Here is a 12009-nt window from a genome sequence, read left to right on the forward strand (position 1 = left end):
CCAGGAGACTATATAGATAAATTGTGAAGACTCATGCAGAGTATTGTTATTATAGAGATCAAACGCCAAGCATGTAAATAAATTGATATCAATTAAAAATTCATGCAATGAAAACAGGGAGAAATGGAAGATAAAAAGAACCTTGAGGAGGAAAGCTGCAAGAGGAAGAAGGGATGAGAGAGCTGAGAGGAACACGATCATGAGTATGTTGAAGCTCACTGCCTTCTTCTCTTATTGCAGAAACAAAGCTTTTGCGTTTAGAAAAGGAGAAGAAAAGGCAAAAAAGAGAAAGAGCAGAAAAGAGGAAGGGATGGGAAGAAGAAGTAGAAGACGCCATAGAAAGAAAGAAGAGAATGGATAATTTCTGTGTGATTCAGGAGGCCACACAGGATACAAATCTTACTCGGGATACTTGGCTTTTATATAGATGACAAATTTCATGACTTTTCTTAGTAATATTTATATTATATCAGATGAGTCACACATGGATTGCGTATAGATGAGTCACACGTGGATTGCGTAAATTAAGTATACATATGACTATACATATCAACAAAATTTTCACGTTGGCGGGAGAATTTAAATCCATAATCTCATGAATTATAGGTTACATTTTTACAAACTAGATAACTTTGTTTGCTTTTTTCCTTTATTTCTTGTAGTTCTGCTTCGTGATCATAGGAATGATGTGTTTAAATTGCTTAAGATTTTTTGCGAAATAAGTTAGAGATATTGATGTCTTTAATTCTTAATAATTATTATTAATATAATCCTCTGTGTGTGTTTGTGATAAGATGAATTCCTATATCGTTGGTGGAATGGACGCGGAAAAAATTAATGAGGTGCAAATTATAGTGCTCCACTTGAGAGCCTTCTTCCCTATTATGTTCTGTTCACTAATGTAATGGGAAAGAATCCCCCACCACTAATCAAAATTTCCTATACATAATGGCCCACTCGTGAGTCTTCGTATGAGTTGACGAGTAGATGTTGGAAAAACCAAGCCAATTAATTTGTCGCACTATCTAAATTTCCTCTCTTTAATCATCAATTTCAGTTAACGGATAGGTCGTTAGTTCTATTTCCTTTCGTCTTTTCCTTCCCCTTCTACCGATGATAATGAATTTTCAGATATAAGCTAAAATTAACATGTTCCTTTTTAATTACTCCCATGATCCTATTTATAAAATAGAGAGAGATGATGTTTTTTAATGCTATTTATAAGGCACTGAGAGAAATTTTTTCCTATAAATGTATAATTTTACTTTTCATTTATTATTAGTTTGACTTTATTTACATGAGATATAATGTATATGAAATAGAAATAAAATTGAAAAGTTGTTGAATTTTAAAAAGAGTTAATAAAATATAAGATTTTTCTTAGTCTGTGTGAAACAATTAAAAATAACTTATAAATTAGACCAGAAAAATATCTCATTACATATGCACATATGTCTTAATTGAATAGTTAAATTGCTCAAATGATAAGAGAGTAAAAAGAAAGCTGGAAACCAACATCACCCCATGAAATATCTATCTGGCTTTATTCATGAGACTCTCAAAATATGTAAAAGCATTTTACATTTTGTTTCACATAAATGGTAAATCATTCAAGTATATATATTAACAATTCCAAATCTATCACATCCTTATTAATAATTACCACTTTCTTCAGACCACTCTTAGGATCCCCAATACCACATATTAATATTCCAACACTCCATTTGTGAGAAGCAACAATTACTTGCCTTTTGGCAAACATAAAAGTTTTTAGTATCCTATAAACGAAATTGCAGACACTACATATATATATATATATATATATATATATATATAACAACACATTTAAAAAAGACTTGTCTGTGAAAAAATCAATAGATCAAAGTGAATATATAAATAGACATATAAGCATGCAGAATAATCCGTCCTCATGATGATGCTTACACCCCTATTTATATTTAGAATCAATCTATTAACTTCTTTTTAAGATCAAATCTACTAATTAAATATATTTTTAATTAATTATTTAGATGCAACCACCTGGTCTGAAGCCAACCTTACCAGCCCCAACATCGTAGACCACCTCCAGTGTTTTCTGCTGGACATTTCCCAGGATAGTCGCACTGCTGGAATCTTTATTCGGAGAAAACGCCAAGCACGCCTGCGTTTCCCTCACCACGTATAGGATCCCTCTTGCGTCCAACTCCACGTTCACCCCACCGCCAAACGACAATGTTATCTTCGGAACGACAACGGTTTTGTACCTACTAAGATCGTAACACGTGTCCAGGATCGACACCGGATTTGCCTTTGGGTACTTGGACATAGCTTTCCTGAACGCGTCTCTCAGGGGACCGTACGCCGCCGGGGGGAGCCGCGTGATGACGGTGCCGGAGTCGATGATGGTGCCGGAGGAGAACGTAGAGGCGGCGATCGGGAGTTTGACGCCGGCGAGGGTGATTCCTACGAAGTCGATGCCGTAGAAGGAGGAGCGCCGGGAAATGGAAGAGAGTGGGGTGAACTTGACGTTGCCGGAGGAGTGTCCGCCACCGAAGGCGAGGTAGCCGACGGCGCTGGATCTGGAGGGGATGCAATAGGAGAAGATCTTGTTGTACTTCTGCGCGGTTTGTTCGACGAAGGAGATGGGATTGCGGCCGAGGCCAAGGAGCCCGGCGGTGCTGCGAAGAGAGACCCTCGTTGTTCTGGCCGCAGCCGAAGAGGAAGTTATCGACGACGTCGGTCGGAGATATGGTCACTGTTTCCTTAGCGAAGTAGCCAACAGAGAAGGACGAGTCACCGTATTGAATACCGTATATGCAAGCTCCCGTCGACTTAGAACATCCCGGATCATTCCCTGCAGAATCATCCATTCAATGAATAAGAGCGAAACACATAAAATTAATGTCCATGACTAGAGAGTGTGTGTGTGTGTGTGTGTGTGTGTGTGTGTAAGTATACCTGTGGCAGCAGAAAGCTGGGAACACTGGGAAGAAGAACAGGAGATGTTGGAGTAAGAAGAAGATTGGGAAGGATCGAAGATGGGTTCTTTCTGGGAATAGCAAGAGCGAGCACAGGGTTTGCACTGGGTCCAGGTGAGGTCACTGCCGGTGTCGAATATGAGAGAGAGTTCTCTCCTGGGGCTTCCAATCCCCACCGTGACGAAGTAGTTTCCGGTGCCGAGAAGGATGCCGGACTTCGCCGGAAGCTTTGCCTGGCCCATCCCCTCGTAGCTCTTAGCCGCTTCTTGTGCTTCATCATGGTGGTTGTGTGTTTTGGAAAGCTTGGCATGGATTGATCTCACCCTGGCTTGGTCGTGCTTGAGGATTTCACTGTGTGGAATAGTGACCGAAGAAGATGAAGTGTGATGCTTTAGCTTGGAGCATGGGCCGTGCCTGTGTACCACTTGTAATGATCCCTTTCGCATCCGGCCTGTTCATCGTTAATCAAGTATTAATTCAATTCCTTAAATGTTAGGTTGAAAATGAAAGATTAATATTACCTCTCATTCTAAATATTAGAACTAATTTACTAATTCAAATATATTAAGAAAATAAGTTAAGTTAGGTATTTGTAATAATAGGTGTTTTCTTTCCTAAAATATCCTTACTAATCAAGTATATTGGCTATAACCACCATTATTAGAAAAACTATCTTGAAAAAAAAATACATAAATATAAGAGATAAAATGAATTAAAATCTTATATTTAAGATTAAAATTAAAATCAAATGAAGTTTTATATTATGAGTAAGATGCAGTACATTCAAAAGTACCAAGAAAACTGGATTCAATAAAACTATATTTGTCATGAAGTAGGTAAAAACAGAAAAACAAAAATATAGGAAACTGTTTGTCAATTTTCTTTATACTACATGTACATGCTAATAATTATCAATATCAATATAAAATATAAAATATAAAACATAAAACATCCAAAAAAATATTTGTATATAATATGCAAAAAAATGGCTTTTATTTTGAAGAAACACGCCCTAAATTATAACGTAAGGAGTTAAATCAATGATGAGCATATATAGAATGCCCAGCATTAACTAATTTGAATTGTTCAAATTAAATTAGAATGATAAAAATTTATTTTTATTTTTATTCTTGTATTTTTGAAATGCTTCTTTATTTTGATAGATGAAAATTTTGAAATAAAAATAAATTTATTAATCTATTTTAAAATAGAATTAATTTATTTATATCTTATTTTAACTTAAAAAGATAAAATAAATACCATAATGTAAATGCATGATGTGAGAGAATATTAAGAGGCAAATTAAATTTGTAGTAATGTTGTCACATTAAAAAAGATAAATATAGCAAAAGTAATTCCAAATGAGATAATCAAATTGTGCACTTCGCCCAACAAGTTGAAGTGGGTAGGGGTTCTAATAATATCAGTTAGGTACAAAAGCAATATTACTACCTAATTCTTAATATAAAAGTTACTTGACTAATTTGAGTAGATTAAGAAAGTTAGTTAAGTTAGTTATTTATAATAAATAGATATTATCTTTCTTAAAATATCCTTACTAATCAAGTATATTGGCTAGAACTATTATAATTACAAAGACTACATTAAAAAAATAGATAAATATAATAGACAATTGATTGGGTCTATATTTAGGATTAAAATAAAAGTCAAACGAAGTCTTATATTAAGAACCGGAGGTAGTATATTATATTTATAATTTAGTTATATTGCATGCGCATGTTAAAATTAATAAATAAGTGTTGTGTGTTTAATTAATTACCTAACAATGAGCACTAAATCAAGTTGGTAAAGGTACTTAAGCACAAATTATATACCAACCCGTAACAATCTTCTATATATATAATTATGTGGGGCACATCAAAAGAGAAATTAATTAATTAGCAATCAACCCTAAGTAGTTACAAAAATCTTCATCTTTTTCTTGCTTTTTTTGGTGGAAAATCACTGGTGGATGGCGATGGTCCTTATAATAATAATAATAATAATAATAATGTAGAACCGAAAGCTACCGACCACCTAATTTTCCAAGACTAGTTATTGTCAACAGTTTTAAAAGCTCATCATGCAATGATGACTATGATACAATTCTTAAACGAACTTTTTTCAGTAATACATGCTAATTAATTAATCAATTATCTGAAATTATTAATTAATAATTCAACCCCTTCTTATAATTCCAAGATCGTGTAAAACATTATTAAAACACAAATATGAAAAAATCAAGTGGGATTGAAAACTTTAATAAACTTAATTTATTTTGTTTCCCAAATTATTTGAATTGCATAAAGGAAGGGAAATTTCCGTGATACTATGATCAGCCCCTTGAGTCAATAATAATTATCAATCATAATTGACCTATCAAGTCAGCCTTTTAACTTCGTCAACACCATGAAGAAAATAGGAAACTTTCAAATTTCGGCCAGGAAAATAAATAAACTAAAATATAATTAAAGAACGTATGTATGTTAAAATTAATTAAAGGAGAAACAAATAATGAAGAACGTGAAAATGAATTTTATTTTGTTTCGTAATGGATCAGTGAATTAATAAGGGATGGAATGAATATGTGAATGATAGGTGATGCTACTTTATCTGTCTATCTATAATATGTGGTGGTGGGTACCACGTGCGAATATTCTTTTTTTTGATGAAACATCAGGGTATCTACCGGCGGACCCAGTGACTAATCCCTTCGCTGGCTTGTAGGCACCTCAATGGGTGGGACAGCTGGCCCAGGTTTTAAAGCTTTTTCATGCCCAAAGCAAGGAGCGAATATTCTATCTACGTGACCTAAAACTGTTATATTATACAAATAATATTTGAGAAAAGGACCTCAGAGGACCATTTATATAATTACAAATATTCTCTGGACGAACCCGAAAAAAAAAAAGATACATTAAAAAAAACTACGCAGCTTTGTAGAAATTTTTTTTAAAAAAAAAGATCATATAACTTAAATCCTCTTTGCTTATAAACATGACAATTAATGAGAAGTGCTAGTTGTCCTAATGCCACTAGTATTCGTTATATTTGGATGAGTTTCTGAATTTAAACATCGTATTAATATATTTGTACGTGGGCGTGTCTAATTGCATTATATTAAAATAAAAATAAGGACCAACAATAATAGTATAAACTGTTAAAATTAAATAAGAAACATTGAGGAAATATTTGTATGTGAAAACAAAACAAAAAAGCAGAGTCCATCCAAACTTCCAAAATTTCTCTCTAGACAACAAGCGATCACGGGCTCTCCAAGGTTATTTATTGTCTATAATATGCTGCTAACCAGTTATTTTAAATAGAAAAAAATTAATCATTTATTTTCCGTATTCTTAACTCAACTAAAACTCTTTCTTAAATTTTGACTCGACTCAATTTAGTATTTATAATAATTTTAATTTATTAAAATAGCAGTTCCTATACCATATATAAATTTTTTAGCTTAGAAATTATAAAAAATAATTAAAATTATAGGGTGATATTAACTCAGAATTATAATCCATAACTTGCCCTTTTGCACAAACTCTGGAGACACGTCTCTCAGAGAACTTGATTTCATAACCAAACCATAATAAATATTAATTAATAGATAAATAATCCCAATGATTACTTCCACTACAAGCCTTTTCAGCCAGTTGGGTTTGAAATGAAAAGCTGAGAAACCATACATCATCACTAATCATTCTAACTCATGAGTATACTATTAAGTAGTTATAATTAAGCAATCAAATCAACACCATGCATGATGTCATTAATTAAACAATCCTTATGTAGAGAGAGGGGGGTTAGAGAGAGAACCTGGAGGAGGAGAGGTGCAGGAGGAAGAAGGAAGGAGAGAAGTGAGAGAAACATGATGATGATGAGTATGTTGAAGCTCACTTTGTTCTTCTCTTGTTGCAGAGACAAAGCTTTTGTCCTCAGAAAAGAAGAAGAAGAAGAAAACCAGCGAAAGAAAAACCACAGAGATGAGAGGATTAGAAGAAGAAGAAGAAGAAGAAGAAGCCATAGAAAGAAAGAGAAAAGAAGAGCTGAGTTTCTTTTTGTGAATGAGGAGGCCTCACAGTGTACACTCTGCCCCAATGGTTTGGCCTTTATAGGCTCAATTTCAAGGTTGGTCATAATAAGATAATTATTAAATTACTAGAAAAGTGTCAAATACATTGCACTATATATATATATATATATATATATAAAATAGAAATATGAGGTACCATTCAATTTATAATTAAATAATTAATTCAAATACTATCCACTTATGTTCGTATTTGAGCAGGAAGAACTCTTATCTTTAGAATAACTACTTTATAATAATTCAATTCATAAGCCTTACATATATGTACTCTTAATGTTCAAAAAATATATGAACTCACCTGTTATAAATTTTATATTTAATTTTAGTTATGTAGAAAATGATTAAGTGTTGATCATATTACACGTCACGTGCTGTAAGAGACAAACTTGGCCTTGGATCCTCTGTGGACACAATCCGGGTGTGCTATCAGGTCTTCCAATAGAAAACAGCCAAACAGACCAACTAGGGTCTCACAACCTTCTTCTTTTTCCTTAACAAACATTACAATATCCCAACACCAACCAATCGTTTTTTATCTGGGGCATTTGAGATATTTTTATCGGGATAAATCTCAATGACTTTCGAGATTGACTTCAATATATTTATATATATTTATTTATATACGGTCGTTGGTTTTTCCTTTGTTTGGGTTAAGATATTGTGTGTGTGTGTGTGTTTGTCTCCTACTTGTTTTGTGGTTTTAGTTATTCCTTGTTCAGGCTCTAAGCCTTCTCTTGTATCCAAAAAAAAAAACTTAAATTAAAAATTTGAATGGAAATTCAATGAGTAACCACAAAATTTAGTGAGTGTAAAATTTGATTGGAATGAGGAAGAGTTCAGATATACAATGAAGGAAATTTTTTTTCTTAAAAGTTTCACATGTTTTTTGTAATTATAGGATTTAATCATTTTTATTTATTTTTATCATTGTTTTCAAACGATTTTTTTTTTTTTACTTTTCATTCGGTCTCATGTTTTAATATTAAAGGGTTGACGACGTTTTGGGAAAATTGTAGGAAAGTAATAAAATTTGATAATTTTTTTATATGATTTGTTTGGAATAAACCTCATTGATGGTACTTTTTATCTGTTTTGTTAATTAAGAATACTTAGTTGTTAGGTTGATTAATTTATTAAATTAATTCTTTTAATATATGCGTAATCAATAAGAAGAACTTAACAAATAAATTACAAATTTAAGAGATTAAATAAATTGAAGTATTACATTTAGAATGAAAACAAATCTCTCTATTACACCCTATATTGAGAAACGGAAAAAGCATATATGTATAACTTGATTTAGAAGAGAAGGATCGGAATTTTTTTTTCCTTTCCTTTTAAATTGTGGTAGGGAGGGGATTAGAATTAGATTCATTTAAAAAAAGGGACCAAACTTTTATGATTCCCTTATGAGATATATTTAGATAACAAAAAACATGGCATTTTATGGAAATAAACCAATTTGTATTTTTATAAATTTAGTGGGACTCGCATGATGTCATGAATGGAATGTTTAATTAGAACTTTTCAACTCTTTGTGCCACATTCTCATTTGGGTTCCTACACACCATCCACTGATGTTTTATATATACTTATAAATGATATAGGGGCATGGCGATCCGAATTTTCAATTCTTTTAGGATCATATAAATATTAAAATTTGTGTTATATTTTATATATATAATTTTTAAAAAAAACAGAGTCACATAGTGGTCCACTCGTGAGTGTTCCTATACCTTCACGAGTACTATGGGAAAACCAAAACAATTTGTCTTATTATCTAAATTTCCTGTCTTCAATCATCGATTCCAATGGACGCTTCAACTACATTCACTTTTTTTTTCCCACATGGTAATGTATTGACAATGCTTTACTGGGATTTCTTATTGGGAAAAAAATGATTAAAATGTAATTTATTGAGTATTGGTTAAAAAAAATCTCACATTAAATATGGTTCAATTAAAAGGGCTGTTTCTGTCAAATTTCTTGTAAATTTTTAATTTCATCTTTTTCCAAGAAAAACTGAACTGAAATTTTATCTTTTGGCTCCCATTAAGAATTAAATCTCATATGTGAGATTTAAATGAAATAGTCCCCAATTAAAAATAAAAAGGCCTATTGATGTAATGGTTGAAAGCTTTACTTTACAAAGTAACGTAAAAAATTAGTTAATTATATGCTTTTTGTAATCTAATAAGAATAATATCCAGATGAATATTTTGGAATGGGTAAACTTTCTTGGGTGATCATTAACTAATATAAAATGTAAACAATGTAAAAAGTATTTTTCATAAATGATAATTATTATAATCAAGACTTGATTCTGATAATAAAGATGAGATGTGACATAAGTAGTTAGAAATGATTTAAACATGAGAAAATAACCAAAAAAAAAGCTAAAAATTACTAAATTCTAAATCAGATTTAATAATAATACTTTATTTGGTATTCACAATACTAAATTTGCAAATGACAACAAATTTTTATTAACATTCCTTATTTAACATTTAGTAATTTCTAACTTCTTTTTTTGTCATTTTCCCTTTAAACGTTCTCAGTGTATTAAAAAAAGTATAGGAATTTGACTCAGAAAGTATAAAAATAAATTACCTATTTAATTAAAATAGATGGCTCAATGACTTAGGTTAGTCATGTGAACGTGGTTTAAATAAATAAAAACCCACGTTAATTTGTCCCCTTTCAGAATAAATTACAGGAAGAAAAAAGTAAATAAATAGTGGGAGAACATATTTGCATTATGTTTTATCTTTACCGGTCATTTGAAAAATGGATATTTCTCAATCTTTCTAGGATGAAATTTAGTCAAATTTTAGTTATTCTTTTTACACAAATATTTAACGCGCAAAGTTGAAAAAGGGGGCAAAAGGTTATGAAAAGTGATCACCTAACGTGATCGACTAAAACACTTGAAATGCACAATCAAGTGAAAAATCAGTGATATATATATATATATATATATAGAAGTTCGATATGATATTTTTAAAAGAAAAACTTTATTTTGTTTTATTGTGATATTTATTTAAAATAGGACTGAACTCATCCATTATTACACTGAGAGATGGCGGCAGTAGGATCATTAATGTTGAGACACTTGATTAGATGAAAAAAAAAATAGTTTTTGTTTTCAGTATTTGGTGTGAAATCAAATAAAGAAGCCTAGTTAGGCTCCAATATGTTGTCCAAATCAAGCCACTTGGACCCTTACTTTGAAGGGATAATAAATACTGAAGTCACTTGATTTCAACAAAAAAAAAATGTTTGGATTAGCTTTTTAAAAATAATTTTATGAAGTCTGATATAACTATATAAAAAGAGTTTTGTCTCAACTTATGAAATTCTATTAATAAGATTTAGGATTTCATTTTCACGAAAATATATGAAAACAGACAACAGGAAAGGAAAAGAAAGGTGAAAAAATGACAATAAATAAAAACTAAAAAGATCTTCATTGGCTAATAGTGGCCAATCAATGCGGGTTTCTTTTTCTCGGGAGTTTCAAACCCACAAGTTGTTCTTCGTTGATTGCCCCTTCTATTATATAAGAGGCCAAGAATCTACAGATGTAAAGCAAGTTTTGTTGACAATTATACAATTCATACCCCACAAAAAGCATAAACTCAAATTCCATTATTATTATGAGGATATCCTTAATCAGCAATTTGTAATTATACCTAAAATCTAAAAATGTTACTCCTCCGGTTCTTAATATAGGACCCAATTGTTAAGTTAGTTTTGATCCTAAATATAAGACTCATTTCTCATATTTATCAATTTTCTCTAAATTATGCCTGTAGATACTCCCTAAACCATAATCAAGTAGAAGAGGAAGAAGGGATATTAAGAAAGATGATTATGGAGTTTTAGGAAAAATGTGTCACATTTTTATAATTAACTAACTTACCTAACTTTTTTAATCTAATCAAATTAATTAAATGGGTCTTATATTAAGAACGGAAGAGTAAGTAAATAATGAAACTTGCATCAATCCAACTTAACTGTTTGGAAAACTCGTTGGGACATCCCAAACCCGTCTCGGAAAAAACCATGTTTTGGGTCTCCAAAATGGGTCCCACTTTTCTTTATCAGACAATATCCAAATTACGTCTAGATTTATTATAAAGATGGGTTAAGATATATCCAACACTTTGAAGTAATTTTTCGGATGCATCCAGTATCTTAAAAGTATTTTGTGACATGAGCACTTTAAAATATTTTTTTTATATGCGTTCAGCATCATAAAGTATTTTTTGGTGTATTTGGCATCTCAAAGTATTTTTTTTAGATGCTTCGAGCACCAAAAAATATTTTTGCTGAATCCAGCACCAAGATAAAAAAAATACTTCAGGATACTAAATGCATCACAAAATAATTTGGGGTATTAAATACACTTAAAAAAATATTTCAAAATATTGAATGCACTTTAATCCCATAAAGACCCCCCTCCTATCTGATTTCTCATTCTTGAACCATTATGCACGGAACTTCTAAACTCTCCCAGCTTCAAAGCTCAGTGAAATCTGTCCTGCAAGTATATGATTTTCATGATTGGTTTCTATCTCACGTGACAGTAACGTGTCAAGATGTCAGTGAATTTGAGATGAACATCCAATATGATCCCCTTCAAGCTGTAGTGAAAATAAGAAGCCATGGTAACTGTCAGTCACTGTCCCAGAAAATTGATGAATGGCCAGCAAGCATATGCCCTCATCTGTTTGCATCGTGGGCAGGACAATGGATTGGAAGACCCCACAAGCCCCTATAAATAATTGCCTTTGTTTTTTTTAGGCCTGGCCAGCTATTCATACTTGCTATCGTGATTGGAATCTTGCTTGTGGACCAAATTGAGGTCCTAGTGGGGTTTGGAGAGTATAAAATAATGGGGAATCTTGAGGAGAGAGCAATTATATCATTGAA

At 31.7% G+C, this 12009-nt stretch overlaps 1 long non-coding RNA gene and 1 pseudogene across 1 annotated transcript; one reads left to right on the forward strand and one right to left on the reverse strand.

Moving 5' to 3' along the window:
- Window positions 1-1517: 1517 nt before the first annotated feature.
- On the reverse strand, window positions 1518-7041 carry LOC114733911 (aspartyl protease family protein At5g10770-like; annotated as a pseudogene).
- Window positions 4749-5926, forward strand: LOC114733914 (uncharacterized). Its single transcript, XR_003739111.1, has 2 exons — window positions 4749-5625; window positions 5766-5926. It is a non-coding gene; the product is annotated as an uncharacterized LOC114733914 (long non-coding RNA).
- Window positions 7042-12009: the final 4968 nt, after the last annotated feature.

This window comes from Neltuma alba, unplaced genomic scaffold (assembly GCF_004799145.2).
Source record: "Neltuma alba isolate B1F8T4 unplaced genomic scaffold, ASM479914v2 tig00013042_pilon, whole genome shotgun sequence".
Taxonomy (NCBI): Eukaryota; Viridiplantae; Streptophyta; class Magnoliopsida; order Fabales; family Fabaceae; genus Neltuma; species Neltuma alba.